This window comes from Carlito syrichta, unplaced genomic scaffold, assembly GCF_000164805.1.
Source record: "Carlito syrichta isolate Samal-C Ts95f unplaced genomic scaffold, Tarsius_syrichta-2.0.1 Scaffold289015, whole genome shotgun sequence".
NCBI lineage: Eukaryota > Metazoa > Chordata > Mammalia > Primates > Tarsiidae > Carlito > Carlito syrichta.
In genome coordinates this window covers 54,000-69,170 of record NW_007233111.1, presented here as the reverse complement: position 1 = coordinate 69,170, position 15,171 = coordinate 54,000, and positions in this window count along the sequence as shown.

Genomic DNA, 15,171 nt, shown 5'->3' with positions numbered 1-15,171 from the left:
TTGCCATACACAGGATACTGGTTGAAAGAAACAAGTAACATTGACAAAATGGAGGACTACATGGTCATTAAACGATTTGTACAAGGTTGTTCTTAGTGGCATTCATAGTAACTAAAAAAATTAGGTTGTGTGTGTGTGTGTGTGTGTGTGTGTGTGTGTGTGTGTTTGTGTGTGTGTGTGTATTTTTTTTTTTGTATCAGAGTCTCGCTCTGTTGCCCAGGATGGAGTGCAGCGGCACGCTCATAGTCACTGCAGCTTCGACCTGCTGGGTTCAGACAATCCTTTCGTCTCAGCCTTTCAAGTAGCTGGAACTACAGGCATGTGCCACCATGCCTGGCTAATTTTTTTTATTTATTTATTGTAGAGACAAGGTCTCTCCAGGTTGCCCACACTGGTCTCGAACTCTTGGGCTCATGCAATCCTCTCACCTTGGCCTCCCAAAGTGGCAGGATTACAGGCAGAAGCCACAATGCCCAGCAATAGCTAAAAAGTTAGAAACAACCCAGATGTTCATCAACAGAAGAATAAATAGAAAAATTGGTATATATGTGCAATAGAATATTACACAGTAATAAAACACATGCAACAACATGGATAAATCTCACAAATAACATGCAGAAAAGAAACCAGATACAAAACAGAATATACTCCTTTATTATATGTATGAAAAGTTTAAGAGCAGTACAAACTAAGCTATGGTGGCAGAATAGCTTAGTGGTTGCCTCTTGGAGAAAGGAGTGTGAAATTTGACTAGAAAGGGGAATTCAAGAGCTTTCTGGAGTAAAAAAATGTTCTATGTCTTGACTGGAGTAGGGGTTTACATGAATATATACATTTATTAAAAGTTACCAAAATGAACATTTAAGATCTGTGCACGTCACTATAAACTGACTTAAATATATTTAAATATGCAAAACAAACATAAATTAAACAAAATAAAACTACACTGAAATATTATTTCTAATTCAAAAACTTAATACCTTCTGTCTTCCAACACTTCAGATGCATACAAAATGCAATAACTGCTTAGGAAGGGGAATTTGACAGTATCTGACAAAATGACACACCAGCCTCCATTCTAGAAATTTATCCTCTAGAAATTTATCCAAAAATTAAAAACTAAATATGTACAAGGTTAATCTTTGTAGCTATTGATTATTCATTTTGAAAAATCAGAAACAACCTAAATACCCATTCATAGGATACTGGTTGAATAAATCAAGATACATTCACAAAATGGAGAACTATAAAGCCATTAAAAAACAAAAGGTGACTCAGCCTGTAATCCCAGCACTTTGGGAGGCCGAGGCAAGTAGATTGCCTAAATCCATAGGTTCGAGACTAGCCCAGGCAACTTGGTAAGGCCTTGTCTCTACAAAAAATCAAAAATTAGCTGGGTGTGGCAGCATGCACCTATAGTACTGGCTACTTGGAAGGCTGAGGCAGAAGGATCACTTGAGCCCAGCAGGTCAACGCTGGGGAGACTGTGAGTGTGCTACTGCACTCCAGCCTGGGCGACGGAATGAGACTTCAACTCAAGAAAAAAAAAAAGTCTATAAGTTCCTAAAGATTAAATTTGGTTTTAGCAGTTTTATTGATAGAGTAATTCTGAAACTCCTTAATGTGTGCCAAAGGAGAGAACAAATGAGCAAATACACTGAGTTTGTTAGAAATCAGGGTTCTTACTGCATAAGAAGGGGAAAACATATATGGACTAGGAAAGGTGAGGAGGTACTATGTGGATCTGATATAAGGTGAGGAGATATATGTGGATTTGAATTAGCAATATTAGGATGAATGTGTGCACGTAAATATATGTGTGTTTGTGTATACACATATACATGAATATATGTGTGCATGTGTAAATATATGTATATACACACAGACACACATATATTTATATACATACATACACACACTGATCTTGGTTTTAAAATACCCTTTCCCACTGAAAAACAAAGAACTCCTTGGAGAAATGCTTGATTCCTTCAAGGTATGTAAAGTACAAGGTGAGTTTGGAACATCTTGTGGTGCCAGAAAGCAAGGAAGTACTCAAAGGCTAATGGGGGTGTGGGATTTCCAAATGTGACAGTGCTACCAACTGGTGTACCTCTAAGGTGAACCACATACGAGTGTTATTGCACTATTCTTTCAACTTTTTTATAGGTTTAACTCACTAGCTCTTAAAAATGATAGATACAGGAAAAGAAGCAGATATTTGTTATACCTTCTCTGCACCAATTATTATTCAGAGTAACTAAACAATTGATGAGAAAAAGATTTTTCTATAGAATCCCAGCTAAAAAAATAAAATAAAATTATAGAATTAGAAAAATCACCATTTTGCAATCTCTAATAAAATAATGTATCTAGGCAACCATCACTAAAAGATACTAAAATTGTTAGGTGGGAAATTGACGTGGAACTGGATAATGCACAGCAACATATGAACTTACTGATCATGAGTTGGCATGATAGGATGTAACACCCAGAGCTAGACCTGCCTAAAAATTGAACTTGAATCTAATGAAAACACTTAATCTCAATATCACTTAAGAAATATTTGAGAAGCTGTGAGCTAAATGCAAAATGTGCAATATTTTATAGAACAAATTATTCATTTTCTCTATCAGATAATTGTGTTGCTTTTTAAAAAAAGGAGCTGTTACAGAATAAAAGACACTAAAAATACAACAACTGAAGGCAATTGAGGACCTCCTGTTTCAAACTATAGAAAGACATTTTGATAAAATTGGGGGAAATTTGAAAATTATTTGAGTGTTAAATAATATTAAGGAATAATCCTTAATTTTCAGGGAGTAATAACGGCCTGATATGAACATATAGAATAAAATGATACTGGCAAAATTATTGTAGTTGTGCAGGCATTTATTATGCTACTCTCTCTACTTTTGTTTGTGCTTGAAAATTTTCTTAATTAAAAAAAAGGGGGGCCAGGCTCGGTGGCTCAGCCTGTAATCCCAGCACTTTGGGGGGCCGAGGCGAGTAGACAGCCTGAGCCCACGGGTTTGAGACCCACCCGGGCAATTTGGCAAGACCTTGTCTCTACAGTAAATCAAAAATTAGCCGGGCATGGTAGCGCTCACCTGTAGTTTCGACTACTTGTTTCCGCTACTTGGAAGGCTGAGGCGGAAGGATCGCCAGAGCCCAGCAGTTCGAAGTTGCGGAGGCTGGAGCGTGCCACGGCACTCCAGTCTGGGCGACAGAGTGCGACTCCTGTTCAAAAAAAAAAAAAAGGAAAAAGATAATTGTGGTTTGACCAAGGATGTAGCAATAGATCTGAGATCAATGGGAAGATTTGAAATACAGTCTGGAAACTGGGTACGGTGGCTCATGCCTATAATACCAGCACTATGGGAGGAGGAGGCAAGAGGATCACCTGAGCCCAGGGGCTGGATACCAGCCTGGGCATCTTGGCAACACCTCATCTCTACAATAAATCAAAAAATTAGCCGGGCATGGTGCAGCACGCCTGTGATTCAGCTACTTGAAAGACTGAGGCTGAGTTCAGCAGGTCGAGGTTGCCTTGACTGTGAGTGTGCCCCTGCACTCCAGCCTGGGTGACAGAGTGAGACTCTGACTAAAAAAAAAAAAAAAGAAGAAGAAGAAGAAGAAGAAGAAGAAGAAGAAAAGAAAAACAATCTGGCAGGGGAACTAACAGAATCAGTTGGATGTAGGGGATGAGTAGAGGGTAGTGTTGCTGCTCTGGTCAACGCTTCACAGTTCATTCTCGTAGAGGTAGAGGAAGACCCTTGATTTATAGCATTTGCCAAGCTTCATGATGTAACTACTCCCACTATAACAAATCTCAAACCAAACACATATTTGGGAAGAGATGTGCATGTGGTTGTCCTTCCCTGGTGCAAACCCACACCAGCATACCACAGGATGAAAAAAAAAATTATGAACTATGGATTATTCCTAAGTTTTTGGCTTCAACAATTGGATAGAGTAGTTGAGATACTGCATTAGGGAAGTATGAGCCATTGAAACTTGGGCATTAAAAGTATATATCCAGCTGGGCGCAGTGGCTCACACCTGTAACCCCGCACTTTCGGAGACTGAGGTGAGAGGATTGCCTGAGCCCACGGGTTCGAGACCTACCTGGGCAATATGACGAAATCTCGTTTCTACAATAAATCAAAAAAATAATAATGATAAGTTGGGCGTGATGGTGCGCGCCTGTGGTTCCACTACTAGGAAGGCTAAGGTGGAAAGATCGCCTGAGCCCAGCAGATCGAGGCTGTGGTGGCCATGAGCATGCCACTGCTCTCCAGTCTGGGCCACAGAGTGAGACTCTGACTCAAAAATCAATCAATCAATCAATATCCATGGGAATGAAAGAAAACCAATTTCAGAGTAGTTAGTTATTTCTGATTGGAGTCAGGAGGAGAAGGTGACACTAGATGGTCCTCCAATTGTTACAGTATTTGGAGTTTTATACTTTAAGGTCGGTGGTGAGTATATAGGTGTTCATTTAATCACTCTTTATATCTTTTTGAAAGTCTTAAGTATATCATAATAAATTACAAGTAAAATAAAGTTTGCAACCAAATACCCATGAAGACAAAATAACGATAATATTGGATAATAGTAACAACAATCCGTTATTTTGAAGACGTAACTGGTGATTCTGGTTATACCTGTACAGACTCAGCACCTCACATTTCCCTTAACACTCTCATGACATAACATATGCTCACAGAGACCACACTACATCGATTGGTGCTCCGTTATACTTAAGATATCAGTATATTGTAAGTATATTGTTGAAGCCCTCACTGGGAGTGGGAACAGTTGGGAGCACTCTCATCTACATCTATTTGAAAGCTGTCACTGTGACCCTGACATTTTAGCCCACGTCTTCAGTCTCGTTTCAATTTCTCTTGCCATATTATCTGATTCTTCTTTTGGCCATCTTATTGCTCTAGATGTCTTTTGCTTTGGACACAAATATCTATGTCTCCTCCACCTGAGCAGTTCCCTCACTTTTCTTCTTTATTTGTTTACTTGGAATGAACTATTTATTTTATAAAAACAACTTTAAATATTGGAGGGAAGTAGCAGTTTGGGAAGATTTCAGGAATTCGGTTGGCAAATGAAGACTTGAATAAAGAAACCAAGAATAAACAGAAAAAAAGAGGCGAAAACCTTAAGGAGATGGCGCGAATGAAAGAAGGCAGTAGAGGATTGCAGCCTAGATTTCTGGCTTTACGTTTAAATGGTGTCTGATTCTGAAGAGTAAATACTGAATGAGAAGCAGGTTTTAGAGGCCCTCAGGGAAACAGAAGGTTTAGTTTGGGACACATAAAAGATACCTAGTTGGCATCTACTCCCACCCCACAAGAACCCAGTTTTTGTAAGACAAGTTTTATTGTCTCACAAAGGAATTAGGGAGCAGATTGAATTATAGTGTATTGAGAAGAAACATGGATAATCCCAGCAATTTGAGAGGTTGGGGTGGGAGGATTGATTGAGACCAGGAGTCCAAGAACAGTCTGGAACAAAATAATGAGGCTCATCTATACAAAAAGAAGAAGGAGGAGGAGGAGGAGAGGAAGAAGAAGAAGAAACAAGGAGATGATGGGTGCAAATAAAAGTGTAGATCACTGTGGTCTTTCAAGATTTGCCAGCAAGATAAGGCGTGAAGGCCGCTGTATACACGAGAGTTAAGAAAAGGTGTGAAGGCCGCTGTATACACATAAGAGCGACATAGGAACAGTAGTCTGGTTAGAAAAGGAGTGGAAGCCGGGCTCGGTGGCTCAGCCTGTAATTCCAGCACTTTTGGGAGGCTGAGGTGAGTGGATTGCCTGAGCCCGCGGGTTCGAGACCCACCTGGGCAACTTGGCGAGACCTCATCTCTACAATAAAATCAAAATTAGCTGGGCATGGTAGTGTGTGCCTGTAGTTCCAGCTACTTGGAAGGCTGAGATGGAAGGATCGCCAGAGCCCAGCAGGTCGAGGTTGCGGTGGCCGGGAGTGCCAGAGTAAGACTCCAACTCAAAAAAAAAAAAAAGAAAAGGAGCGGAACTGGAAGTTATCTGCCTAGTGTTTCCTATGAAATTAACAATTCACTGATTGTTCAGTAAAGAAGGCGATAGGGAGGGCTGATTAGCAAAACCAAAGGGTGGTTATTGGTTGATTCAGTATTTGTTGGTCAGTTTAAAATTAGATGACTCAAGAACAAATGCATACATCCTCCCAGGCTCGGCAGACTATGTGGAAAGTATAGGTGAGAAAGGTCACCTCTCTTCCACACAGACAGAACCGAGAGAAGGAACAAGATCATGGAAGTAAAAACAGTGTCCCTCCTTGTCTCACATGTCAAATTAGGGTGGTAACAAAATTCGCCAGAAGAGCAGCACAATGTCAGAAACTTTGATAGGCCAGAAGAAAAAAATTAAACCATACATTGCTAAAAACAAATTCAGAAGTTTTGTTCTTTGGAAATGATATTTAAAATCCCCAGGGAAATTGTAGGTTCCTGCCAAGACTTAGAGCTTTTGCTGTTCCCCCAATGTTTTTGAGTGATCCCTCTCACTTTTCCAATAATTGTAATTTTGTTTTTGATGTTTGAAATCATTTCCATCTGACATCTGGAACAAATACATGGCATTTCTAGGAAACCAGCACTTTTTTTTCCAAGCAAGTCACATTTATAGTAACACATCTTCCTTGAAAATTCATGACGCTTCAGATTCTTCACAATTTTGTATTCCAGCTAGAGAAATTGAACAGTGCACAGTGGCAGGTCATTGTGTTAGAGAGAAAATGGGCTATAAGATCAGGCAGGTTGGGACTTCAGTGTCAGCTCTGTCAGCAACTAGCTGTGCTGTCCCGCTGCTCGAAGTTCAAGTCAAATGAGGATAATAATCCCCACCTCGTGGCTTTGTTGAGACACTTAAGTGAGACAACACATTCCAAGCTCATGGTGCAATATCAGGCACAGGGAATCCTTTCAATAAGTGAGATCCTCTAGTGGGTAAATTATTTTAAAACACCTGATAAGAAGTTAAGGTTATCACTAGTCTAGTAATGCTCACTAATGTTGCTGTGGCTTTGCATGATGATAACACAGTACCAAGAAGACTTTATAAATCCCAAAATGGTCTGTTAAGTAAAGCCTTGAAATTCAAGACAAATAACCACAAACTCAATTGCTTAAAACAAGACAGATGTATTACTTTACAGTTCTGCAGATCAGAAGCCCAAAGTAGGTTTCAAGGGACCAAAATCAAGTAGTTGGCAGGGCCATGCTCTCTACGGGAGTTTTTGGGAATAATCCATGTTCTTGCCTCTTCCAGCTTCCAGAAGCTGCCTTGCTTGGCTTGTGGCCCCTTCCTCCATTCTCAGAGCTTGTCACTCCAATCGCCGTTTCTATCTTGTCTCTCTAACCCTGATCTTCCTGCCTCCATTTTATAGAGATGCCTGTGACGACACTGGGCCCAGATGGCTACTCCAGGCAAAACTCCCCATCTCAAGATCCCTTAATCACATCTGAAAAGTCCCTTTTGCCAAGCAAGGTGACATATTCACAGTTCTGGCAAGCGGGACGTGAACATCTTTGGGAGGGTGGGGGCATTATTCAGTTTATCAAAAAGTCCAAGACAAATTATACAGTTATGACCTGTAGAAAGTAGCAGTTCGACAGTAAAAGGCTTGAGATTTATTGTGAAACATAATCTACACCAGAAACAAAAAGGAAATGCTGTGACTTACACAGCAAACATGAGACTGGAATAAGATAAGAAGCAAGTTTTGCTGTTTATTTACAGCTGATCAGGACTCAAGGAGAGATGCTATTACTGGTTTTATATAATGAACTGCGGGATAGACTCTAAAGAGGAAAAAATTACAAAATACAAAAATAATTGAAGGGGGAAAATTTATCTTTTAAAAATTAAAGAAATTGCAACTGTGTGGCTTGGGGTGGGAGGGAGAAATAGCATACATCTTAATAACTAATTGCAAGACTGTGGGGTGTGGGCCAGAGATAATTAGTAGGAGAGGTTGATCACGTACTCTCCACGTTCACAGAAAGTTGAAAAAAAGAGGAAACCAGCCAAACTGCAGTGAGGGGCTGGGCTTTTAAAAAAGGAAGTTCTTGACCATGAAGATCAGACTACCAAGGGAAGCTGTGTAATCTTCATCCTTAAAGAGCTTTAAAAATAGTATAAACAGCCATCTGCACAAGATGATTTATGCATTGACCTTCAGGAGGCGGGCCCAGATCATCTCATGAAGTCCCTTCCAAGTGTGGGATTCTATGATTTAATCAGTATGTGATTTTTCTCAGCTCTACATTTTGTGAGATAACCAGCAGATGGAAGCCACAAATTCCCCAACATCATACCAAAATCATGGTTCCTCACACTGGTAGGGGCCCAGTCAAGCTTGCCAAATTGGCATCCGTTGTAAAAATCATTGAAGGACCCACCTCAAACATTTATTTATCTCCTTGTGGGTGTCTGGACCACCCATGTCCACAAAATGCAGATAATCCTCATACCGATTCATGTGCATTTAACTTCGGTTTAGCATGTGAGAAAGTTACATGCATTAAAAGTATTTGTCTGGTTGTGAAATCTGAGACAGCAGCTCTCAAAAATGTTATTAGAGATTTTCAGATTCTAGTCTAAGCAGAAATGAGGCTGATTGGACACTTGCTGTGAAAAGATTTACAGCTCACTTGGGCCTTAGTGTTTCTCACTTAAATAACAGACATGGTTCTCTGTATTTATTCATTTGTTCAATGAACAAGTATTGTGGTGCAAACTGTAGCCTAGGTTGGGGACAAAGCATTGGGGATACGACAGTGGGGCAAATGCTATCCTTCCCTCACAAAGTTTAGAGTCTCCTCCAAATGAACAGGCCATTTGGATGCTAAGTGATAGAAGCTGTTTATGTGTTCCGGACAAAGCGTTATCGGATAACATAGGAGGAGCAACCAACCCAGTTTTAGGGGACCTGACAGAATTTCTGGAGGAAGTGATGCCTAAGCTGGAATCTGAGGACAAACAGGAACTTCTGGGGAAGAAGAAGTGATGGAAAAGTATTTACTGGAAAGGGAACAGCCAGGCTGAGAGGCTAGTAGAATGCCAAGGCATAGGAAATGAGAGGCATTGGATATGGCTGGAGCATGGAGAACAGAAGGGAAGGTGAGGGGAGCTAAGAGGAAGGAGAGAGCAAGGAAAAAGTCAGAGATGAGGCTTCAGAGATCATGAGAGGCCTCATGGGCCATGCTAAAGAATTTGGATTTGATGGTCAGGTAATGAGCAGCCATTGAATGATATAGATTGAGCTTATCTTTTCAAAAGATTTATTATTACACCTTTGAATTCAAAGGGCTGCAAAATATGTACATTTGCTTCAGCAACAGAAAGGGCTTATCAGAAGAGTACTGGGAATCCAGGGAATCCAACGAGTTCATCAGTGTCCAAGTGGAGTGAAGCAACAGAGGAGGGAGGGAACCGCAGCAACGTGGCTTCGATCACCTCCTGGCTACTCTTCTGGGCTTCATCCCCTCCACCTGCCTTTCTGTTTCTCCAGCTGACACGAATGACCACCCAAAGCTTCTGAATTTTAAGTTCCCCGTCTGGACAATCCAGAGATAGATTTGCCCAATTCTCTTGTTTCTAAATGCAACTTTTCAGTGAGGAGGTCTGTGAGGCTTTAGTCTATCTCTGGACCAAGGAACCTTGGCCAGTCAGCTGAATATATTACACGAGGGCAGCTACTCCTCCAGCCACTGGGCAGGGAAGGAGGATGTGTTCCGAGACACGGATGGAAGGGCTGCTTTGCAGATGCGTGGTGTTTTCTGGCAGCAACCTCAGTGGACTGATGGAAGACTGGAGGCAGAGGCCCAGGGTGGCGATGGGGCCACGTGTGGAGCGCGTGTCTGGGGTCCATGATGAGAGCTGCAGTCTCCATGCAGTCCAGGACGACCTGCGTGCACAGGCCACAAGCCCAAGGCAAGCTCCGAACCTCCATTAGGCTCCGCAGTCCAGATTACAGGTTTCTCCGATGGTGTTCTTTATTCAAGACTATAACTGCTGGCAGGCTCTGCTCTCATATGTGAATTTCCAATCAGCATGATTTTGCTCAAATTGTTCTTTTGTTTCATTGTGTTGCTAAAAAAAAAATCTGACAGGTTGGCATGCTTGTTTATGTGAATGTCTGGAACTGTAATTTCTTGTATGTTCACTTAGGATCACTGTATAGGCTGCCGTTTATAATAGTCTCTGAAACAGTAAAATCATTTTATCAATAATAACAAGTATTTCTTTCAATAAGTGCTGAGGTGTGAGGTGTTTGCGTTTTTGTTAATGAATAATTTACCTCCCTTCAAGTCTCCATCCGGTTGCAATTTCTGCCATTAGACACCACGTAGGACAATATTATGCAATTACATATTTAACCACTAGATGGCACCATGCATCTTTTCTTCTAATTTTATCTCGCTAAGCGAACTTTAGAAATGGGATTTGCGTTTTTGTTTTTGTTTATTGTTTTCCAAAGTCCTAATGGCATTTTTGCACCCGTTGTTGAATACTCATTAACACCACTACTTATTTATGAGATACAGCTTTTAATCATGTACTAAATTTTATATATGCTATACAATATTTCCAAGGGAGTTTTATACTTTTATCTCAGTCCTTATCATAAAACCATGCTGTTTTAATTATTTTTGTTTTACAATACATTTTAATACCTTCCGTCACCACTATTCATCTTCAATTATATCTTAATTTTCAAAATATTTCTTATCCATTAACTTATTTAAATGAAATTTAGACTGACAATCATGTTTTAATTGGCATTTTTATTGAAATTGCCAATAAATTTAACAAAAGCATAACAATACATTTATAAGTTAATATGGAGGAAAGTTCCATCTTTGCAATATTTATTTCCTTCAGTAATGAACTTTTGAACCAGTGATGTAGACAAAGATATATGCATAATTCTTGGGGTGTGTGTGTGTGTGTGTGTGTGTGTGTGTGTGTGTGTGTGTACAAAATGAAGTAATATACAGAGATATAGAGAGGAGTATATTCAAACATAAAAGAGGAATAAATGTAGGGGGAATGCCATGTCTAAGTGCAGGAGATAGGCTAAATATATTATTATATAATCCAAACAGAATTATTTTGCTCCATTAAATAAAATTATTTCAAAGGATCATCAATAAGAAAGCACTCATAATAAAAGATTAAGTAATATAGTAGGGGTAAAATTATTTAAACAACATGATAATCTATTTATTTTTAAAATAGAGATAAACCATAATAGATAACATGCTAACTCATTCTCTCTGGGTGGTAAAACTACAACCAATTCCTATTTACTTAACTTTTCAGAATTGTATACATTTTCTGCAGTGATATGTATTGCCTTCACAACCAGAAATCCAATGAGAAATCCAATGTCTGGAACTAAAAACTAACTTCTAAACCTTTAAAATAATTGGGCTTCATGGAGATTGCAAAGATACACCATTTCCTTATATAAACTGATTTATTGCTCAAATTTTCACAAAATTTTTTTATTAAATAAATACTCCTAGGAGTATTCTAAGTAAGGAAACTTCCATAGCTCAAAGAGAAACTTTAAGGTACTTTTTCTGACCACATTCCCTGCCACTGCCTCAGAGAAATGACATGCTGTGGATCACAGTGGTCAGAAGTGCTCATGGAGGACACTTCATCCCGACTTCCGTTAATGTGTGCAAACTCCCAGACTTTCCCTGTGAGCAAGTCTTCGCCTTCTAGTAAGTGACAAAAATCAGAATTTCTTAAACTTTCTGGCTTCTGGGCCCTTTTACCCTCTTAAAAAATGGACTATCACCAAAGCGCTGTTGTTTATGCAGGTTATATCTATTAATATTTAACATACTCAAAATTAAAACAGAAATTTCTAAATATTTAATTGATTTAAGTTTAAAGACTAGTTCCATTAAAAGCTAGCACAATGATTTGTATGAAAGAGACTATATTTTCCACAAAAGAAAAAATAGCATTGTTTTACATTTTTTGAAATCTCTTTAATTTTTGACTTAGTAGAAGACAGCTGCATTCTCATGCCTGTTTCTGCACTCAGTCTTTGTGCTATCAGATATTATGTGGCCACTGGGAAACTCCACTGTACACTCACAAGACAAACAGAGCAAAAACAGCAAATATCATCTTATGTATTATTACTATTATTATTCAAATAGTTATGACCTGAATAAAGTCCCAGACCACACTTTGAGATCAATTACTTAGCTGGATTAAGCAACTAAATTATTATCATTCCACATTTTTTTATTTTATCTTCTTTTCTAATACTCATGAACTAAACTAAAACAGAAAAATAGTAATGAGAATAAGAAGAATGACCAAAAAAAAATGGTCCCTCATTATCCACTTGCCTGCGTGGAACAATTAGAACATTTTAAGCTAGATCTGTAAGCATCTGGTGACTGGGTTTGTTAAAGCCATCTATATCCCTACTCCACCCCTGCCACCACAACAATTTGGTTACTGCTTATTATTCTTTGAAGATAATTAGCTTAAGATAGCCTTTTTGTTATTCTACTCCTCTCCTACTTCTTGGTAAATTCAATATCTCCATAGATGATGCTTTTCAAAGTTGGTTATCTCAATTCCTTGGCATCCCTTCTTCCAGTGATCTTGTCTTCCTCTTTACCCTAGCCATGAATATACCTTTCCTATGAATGTACTCTTGGACTTTTACCATAACTGCAAACCTGCCATAATCTCCATTTTAAACAGTTTATTTATTTTTTAGCTTACTTTCTGTACCCTGATTTCAACCGTCCCTCAGTCCCACAAACATCTTCAATTCTGCAAATTTCCACTGGTTTTCCTTGCAGCCTTGCTTCCCCGACTATGAATCTTAAATTTCCTGTCACTCATTATAATCACTCTTTTACATTTTCCAACTTTTTTGCCTTTTCTCTTGTCTCCTCAAACTGTCTGGGATAAAGCCCCACCCTGGTTAAATATTATATTCTGCCGACTCTGTGCCTACACCTACACAGACAAACATACCTAGTGAAAAATCTACTGATGACATCGATGTAGATTCATAATCATTCACATAATGAGGGTGATTAACACTGCCTAGCAATTACCTTGTATTTCCTTAGATCATCTACTGTTCCATTCTCCTATGTGGCTATTTCTTATCTTCTCCTCAAATTCCCACACCACCCCCTCCATCCTCATTCTCAGTTGATGACTTTGCCTACAATGTAACTAAGACAGCTGAAGAGACCCTCCACCCCCACCTGCCTCTGTGCACGCGTGCCCTGCCTCTCTTCTTGCACTGTGGTTGAGCCACCCACGTTCCTAAAAGTCAACTCCCCCAATACTGCACTAATTCCTGTCCACTCTAACTTATTCAAGTCATGGTTCCGGCAAGTTTCCTCTCCCTTATTTCATCAATTTATTCCTCTCATTTATTTACTTATTCTCTGATTTTAAAACAAAAATCAAACAAACAAAAAACTCTTTTCATCTTATTTGTCCCTCCAGCCATTGTCCATTCTCCTTCCTTAAGAAAAAATTTACAATAAAACAAACAAATAAAAAAAAAACTCAAACTCTTTGAAAGAGTTGTTTATCATCTGTCTCTAATCCAGCTCTTCCTGCTTTCTGTGGAACCTACTCTGATAGAACTTTTGTTTCCATGTTTCCCCCACATTTGCTCTTACTAAATTCACCACTAACTTCCACATTACTAAATCCAATGATCAATCTCAGGTCTCAACTTCCTTGAGCTATCAGCTGCATTTGACAGAATTGTTCATTTCCTCCTTAAAACACTCTTTTCACCTGGCTTACAGAACACACTGCTGTCCTGTTTTCCTCTGTGCTATAGCCATAAGAGAAGAAAAGAGTGTTGGTTGAACTGGGATTGTACAGGTATCTGTAGTCATTAGGGGATTAGGTCAGAAAGAAAAGTGATCGGCCGGGCATGGTGGCTCAAGCCTGTAATCCCAGTACTTTTGGAGGCCGAGGCTAGTGGATTGCCTGAGCCTGAGGGTTTGAGACCAGCCTGGGCAACATGGTGAGACCTCATCTCTACAATAAATCAAAAAATTAGCCAGACATGGTAGCATGTGCCTGCAGTTACGGCTACTTGTAAGGCTGAGGCAGATGGATTCCTGGAGGCCAGCAGACCGATGCTGGGGTGGCCGTGAGCGTGCCACTGCACTCCAACCTGGGTGGTGGAGTGAGACTCCAACTCAAAAAAAAGAAAAGAAAGGTGGTCAAAGAGAACAGGCTTAGGAGGCTCACCAGGGGCTGAAATAGAGCAAGGAATTGACCCTTGCATGATGCTACAGGAAGACACTGATCCTGGTAAGGTGATCCAGGTGGCAGACAAATATTGGCATTCAGCCCATCAGGTCCTGAGGATGAGGGATCTAGACAAAAGGCCAAGGGATGTAGTCATGATAGGGGAGGGCAGAGATAAGGATACTCATGCCAGAAATCCCAACTCCTGCTTGGTAACCAGATTGTACTAATAGTAATACCAAGCATATATTTACTGCCTAACTTTTACAAAGTGCTTTCATTTATTACATCTGTTACTTTATTTTTCACAATATCCTGGGGCAACACAGCCATTTTTATCTCTTGTGTGGGTGAAGAAACTGAAGCTCACAGAGGTTAAAACAATTGTGTGAGATTATACAAAAAGTTTGTTGAAACTCAAACCCAGAGCCAGAAGCAGTGCCTAGGTAGCAGCAGCAATCAAAGCCCTCACAAGAAATCCAGAGTGACAGAGCCAGAAGCATCAGATAGATGGCCGGCCCAGAGAAGCCAGGGAACTAACAAGCGATCTTGAGATTGGATGCCAGATATGGGTGGTGTAGGACTGTGTGGGAATAAGCAGCAGCAATGACAAGCCAGTGCCCATGGAAGGGCCACTTCATGATTGCCAGTGGAAGCAGAGGAACTGGACTGAGCACAGGTGGAGAGAGTGGTGGGTTCACCCAACCAAGGGGGCGGGCTGGAGGAAGAGGAAACTGCGTAAAATTTGACAATCAAGCCGAGCTCGGTGGCTCAGCCTGTAATCCCGCGCCTTTGGGAGGCCGAGGTGAGTGGATCGCCTGAGCCCGCGGGTTCGAGACCC